This window comes from Pygocentrus nattereri, chromosome 1 (genome assembly GCF_015220715.1).
Source record: "Pygocentrus nattereri isolate fPygNat1 chromosome 1, fPygNat1.pri, whole genome shotgun sequence".
NCBI lineage: Eukaryota > Metazoa > Chordata > Actinopteri > Characiformes > Serrasalmidae > Pygocentrus > Pygocentrus nattereri.
In genome coordinates this window covers 49,587,889-49,593,703 of record NC_051211.1, presented here as the reverse complement: position 1 = coordinate 49,593,703, position 5,815 = coordinate 49,587,889, and positions in this window count along the sequence as shown.

Sequence of the window (5,815 nt, the reverse complement as noted above, 5' to 3'; positions counted from 1 at the left end):
ATTTCTACAAGGGTACATACACTGATCAGGCATAACATTATGACCACCTCCTTGTTTCTACGCTGATTGTCTATTTTATCAGCTCCACTTACTGTACAGGTGCTCTTTGTAGTTCTACAGTTACAGACTGTAGTCCATCTGTTTCTCTGATACTTGGTTACCCCCTTTTACCCTGTTCTTCAGTGCTCAGGACCCCCATGAACCCTCACAGAGCAGGTACTATTTGGATGGTTGGATGATTATTTGGATTCTCAGCACTGCAGTAACACTAACGTGGTGGTGGTGTGTTAGTGTGTGTTGTGCTGGTCTGAGTGGATCAGACACAGCAGTGCTGCTGGAGTTTTTAAACACTGTGTCCACTCACTGTCCACTCTGTTAGACACTCCTACCTTGTCAGTCCACCTTGTAGATGTAAAGTCAGAAATGACAGCTCATCTGCTGCTGCACAGTTTGTGTTGGTCATCCTCTAATCCTTCATCAGTGGTCACAGGACGCTGCCCACAGGAAACTGTTGGCTGGATATTTTTGGTTGGTGAACTATTCTCAGTCCAGCAGCGACACTGAGGTGTTTAAAAACTTCACTCAGACCAGCACAACACACACTAACACACCACCACCACGTCAGTGTTACTGCAGTGCTGAGAATGATCCATCGCCCAAATAGTACCTGCTCTGTGAGGGTCCATGGGGTCCATTGGATAAGCCAAGAATGTGGGTGCCAGACTGTTCTGCATGAAAATGTGTGGCGCATTATGAAGCACAAAATATGGTAACAAAGGCGCTTTGTAGTTGTGCAGCCAAAGACGATGTAACACAGTGACTGTCCCAACATTATTGAAATGTGTTGCAGGCATCAAATTTGTTGCAAAAATTCAAATATTGTATTTTTCTGTTGTTTCAATTTAATACAGGTCAAACATCATTTGCTCCCTGTTTTTAATTAGCATTTCACATACTGTCGCAACTTTTCTGGAACTGAAGGTTGTACTTATCAAGCCACTTCTGAGTCAAATTTGACACCTTCGTGTTGTAAAAAGGCTTCATTTTTTAAGACTGCCGCCCTCTAGGCCTGGAGATATGCATGCCTGCTTGGTGTGGTGGTGTGTTTGCAGTTAGTTATGGCACCCAGCCACTGACTCTCTGATTTTCCAGCTCATTTATCACTGACACTAACTGTCTGTCTCCTGTTTCAGAGTTGACTCTTAATAAGAGGACGCAGCCGCCAATATTCTGTCTTGGTGAAAATATATGATGGTCCTTCCAGAAAGCGGGAGTCGTGGATGATCGTGTATGAATACGTGTGCATATGAGCTGGTTGATGGCAATTGCATTTGTGCTAAAGAAAATCTAGTGCAAAGCCTGAGAACTTTTCCCAGTCAGCATCCATCATGTGTCTGTGTCTGCGTGTGCGTAATGTGAACTATTACGTCTTGGCTTGACAGCAGAATTAATGGCTGCTTTCTTCCTTTAAAAAACAAAGTGCCTTTGTTTATGCAGGGAAATGAAATTCCTGCACCATCAGTTACCGTGGCAAGACAAGAGACTGCGATGTGTTGTTGTGCACAACACTCACTGGGAAGTGACAATAAGATGAACACAGAAGTACTTGTACCTGTGCCCATTTTCCATTGTATAGGTCGGGGGTCGGCAACACAAATGTTAAGAGGAGTCATTTTGTTCTTTCAATGAAAATCAAGCCACCTTGGGAGCCACAACATTTTATGTCCATTTTATTGAAGTAACGTTTTACCATCTTGGCTGAAATTAGGTCTCAGTCTAATGTCCTAGGAAAAAGTCTAAACAAAAACACACTCACTTTGCTCTGCTTTAATCTTTAGCTCAGCTATAGCTGCTTTTCTCACATCTCTGGCAGGAAACTTCTCCTGAAAAGTAGAACAGTTTCTCATAAAATGTCTCTCTGTTCAACATTTTATGAGGCTGAAGTCGCTTCTCATTCTCCAGCTTCTTGTTTGAATTTTCCCGTTCCACCTTATAAAAAGGTGCCTAAGGTGCCAAAATGTAACTAATGCACCATTTAAGGTAGAATGGGAAAATTCAAAGAAGAAACTGACTTCAGCTTCAGGGGTTTAAGTATTTGACAGTTTCTCTTGGCAGATTAGACGTATCAGGAAACAAGCTGAGTGCTTATAAATGCAAATAAGTCAATTCATCTCCAAATTATGTTTGTCTTAAATCTCTCTCTTTGCCATGTCGTTAGCTACTAGCTAGGTAAGAGTGTTGTCTGTGTTGCTATGGTGACCAGCGGTCTTTGCACCAGTCTTCAGGGTTAAAGGTTAAATGAACAGTTATGCAATAACTCCAGCTTTTAAGACTATTTACTGTTAACCTGTGTTGAACGATAAGCAGAGCTTTATTTTACTGTAAAGGAGCATTATTTTATTTTTACCTAAACATCTAATTCTGCTGTGGAGCCACAACAGAGCAGTAAAAGAACTCCAGAAACGCATGTTGCTGAGGTCTGGGGCTCCCTGCTGAAAAAAAAAATCAGCATAGACCACATATATTGTGTTTTGGATGCTGGTATGCTGGTCAACCAGCCTGACCATGCTGGGGTGACCAGCAAAACAATAACCAGACCAGCATATACCGGCTGAGACTGGCATGAAATGCTTGTTGCTTGGTCAGTGCTGTTTTTTTCCTGGAGGGTTGAGAATCAAATGACACCACATTGGCAGATTTAACTCAGTTACTGGCATATTTTCTCAGTTTTTGGCATATTGCATTGCGGGTAGCCTTTTAGCGAACACTGCTTGCCTAGCTATTTACCAAGCTATTTACTGTACTGACAATATTGCTGTACTGTACTTTATCATTCCTCACAAAAAAATCCCTATTACATCACAGGTAGCCTAAGTTCACACTGCAGTCAATTAAGAGACAAACCTCATCACCACCTGCTGTAGACGTGGGATCAGTGGTTTCATTCAGTCTTCTTCTTTTGGCTGCTCCCTTTAGGGGTCATCATTTAAGCTGGTCATCATTCAAGCAGGGAACCATTTGGGAACCTTTCTTATTCTAATATTCTAAGTTTCTGTTCCACCTTAAATGGTGCAGCAGTTACATTCTTGCACCTTTAAGGCATTTAGCTGATTCTAAATGTGATCAATCAACTAAATGTTAAAAGTTGTGTTCCATTAGATTTTTATGAACAGATCTGTAAAATCAGCCTGAGTCTGATGTTTATCAGCTCTCTCACTGTGATGCTTCCTATGTGCACTTTAACCATCTGAAGAGAATGAAATTTCATTTTCTCTGTTTTCTTTGATTTTGCTCTGATCTTTGATCCAGGGTTCATGTAGATCCACATGGTAGTCAGCGCTGTATATGCATTTTGTGAGTCCATGGGCTTCAGATCAGCCAACATCAAAAAAAGCAGGTAGGAAAGAAGATTGACTATTCTGACTGAGCCTAGCCTGATTGACCCTGACACAGTGGTGAATGACACACAAGACAATGCGTCATGCTTTGATGTACAGTTCTAGGAAAAGCATTTAATCGGTGTGCAACCTTTACATTATATGGAGGTTCTTTAAGCCTTAAATGGCTTCTTCACATCTCGTTTCCATATTTACATTCTTTAAAGAAAGTGCCTTGCTATCCATTTGTTGCTATAGCACCGTGAATTTCCCTGTTTCCGTAATGCCCCAATTCGGCCTTTTCAGCAACACAGCACAAGCAATCAGTCAATAACAGTCAATTACAGTTAGACGTTGAATAACGACATCATTATGTGCTACCAAGTTAACTGTACACTGTGCTAAATCAGTGTTTTAATCATCAATACACAGTTGACATAGTCCCCATTAGCAGCTATAATGATACTGTTGTATATAAAAGTTTGAACTTGAACACCCCAGGTCAAAATACATGTTTTGTTACAGCAAAAATAATCTTCAAGGAGAAAACTTACAAAATGTGTCAAAATTATAAATGTGTTAACTTATCAACAAAATACACTATGTTGTCAGACGTATTCGCTCGTCTGCCTTCACACGCATATGAACTTGAGAGAGTCCAGTGGCGGTGCTTTACACCACTTTACACACTGCACGACGCTTTGCATTGCACTTGGTGATGTAAGCCTTGGATGCAGCTGCTCAGCCATGGAAACCCATTCCATGAAACTCTCTATGCTGTTCTTGAGCTATTCTGAAGGCCACATGAAGTTTGGAGGTCTTTAGCAATTGGCTCTGCAGAAAGTCTGCCCCTCAGCATCCGCTGACCCCGCTCTGTCATTTTACGTGGCCGAACACTTTGTGGCTGAGTTGCTGTCGTTCCCGATCGCTTCCACTTTGTTATAATACCACTGACAGTTAACTGTGGAATATTTAGTAGTGAGGAAATTTCATGACTGGACTTGTTGCACAGGTGGCGTCCGATCACGGTACCACACTGGAGTTCACTGAGCTCCTGAGAGCGACCCATTCTTTCACTAATGTCTGTAGAAGCAGTCTGCAGGCCTAGGTGCTTGGTTTTATACACCTGTGGCCATGGAAGTGATTGGAACACCTGAATTCAATGATTTGGATGGGTGAGTGAATACTATTGGAAATATAGTGTGCATCAAATGATCAGGACACCCACACTTTTGCAAACTATTGTAGATAAAGTTTCAATTAGCTTCAAAAGAAAGAAGGAAAAGAGAAAAAAAACACTAGGCCAATGGGATGGGCTAACTTCCTGGCCTGTTATTTGTCCTCCAGAGGTCATCGGTTATTTCTCCCATTCCTCCACTCTATTGCATTACAAATCACACTTGAAAGAAAAAAATACATTCCATGTAGCCAGGTAAGTGTGCCGGACATACTCCAACCCACCAGACTTACAAATGCAGGATTGACCTGAAAGCTTTTAAATACAACAAACCTGGTTTGGCAGCAAATAGAAGATGAGCTCTTATTGATTCAGGAGGCAAACCTCATCACCACCTGCTGTAGACGTGGGATCAGTGGCTTCATTCAGTCTTCTTCTTCTTTTGGCTGCTCCCTTTAGGGGTCGCCACAGCGGATCATCTGCCTCCATCTTGCCCTATCCACTGCCTCCTCTACTTTCACACCAACCATCTCCATGTCCACCTTCACTACATCCATAAACCTTCTCTGAGGTCTACCTCTTCTCCTTCCACCTGGAGTGGCTTCATTCAGTATGAACACAAAAAAATCAGATCTTTTCAGACTCAGCTGTGTGGTCCTAGATAACGATCCATGACTAGGCCTCTGATACATGTGACCATGTGACTGTAATACAATTCGCCAGATTGGAATTCATGTGTATTTTTAATATTATTCCTCTGTGTGCAAGCAGGAGACCAGCAGCACTAAATTGATGTAAACTGTGTGAATGAGGGGGCTTCTGAGTGGCACAACAGTCTAAGCTATCATCAGGAGATCATGAGCTTGATTCCCAGTGATGCCACAGCCATCCATGGCTGGGAGTCTAAGAGAGCAATATAGGTCTTGCTCTCTCTGGGTGGGTAGCATGGCCCTCCCCCTCCCCTCATTCACTCAGTGCGCAGCTAGCCAGCGCAGGCGTCTTTTAGCTGACATAACAGAACTGGTGGTTAGTGTTCTCCTCCAAGCGTGTTCAACTGTCCAGTGACATTGCATTAGCGGCAGATCAAAAAGATGTTGTGGCGCTTCACATGACTTAGAGGAAGCCTGTGCTAGCCTTCACCCTCCTAGTGCTGGTGGTATAATGCTATTTGTGAAGTCCTAACTAGTGGGTGGAACTGGATATGACCAAATTTGGAAAAACTGCCAAAATGTTTATAATACATTTGTAAAATTGTGTTTAT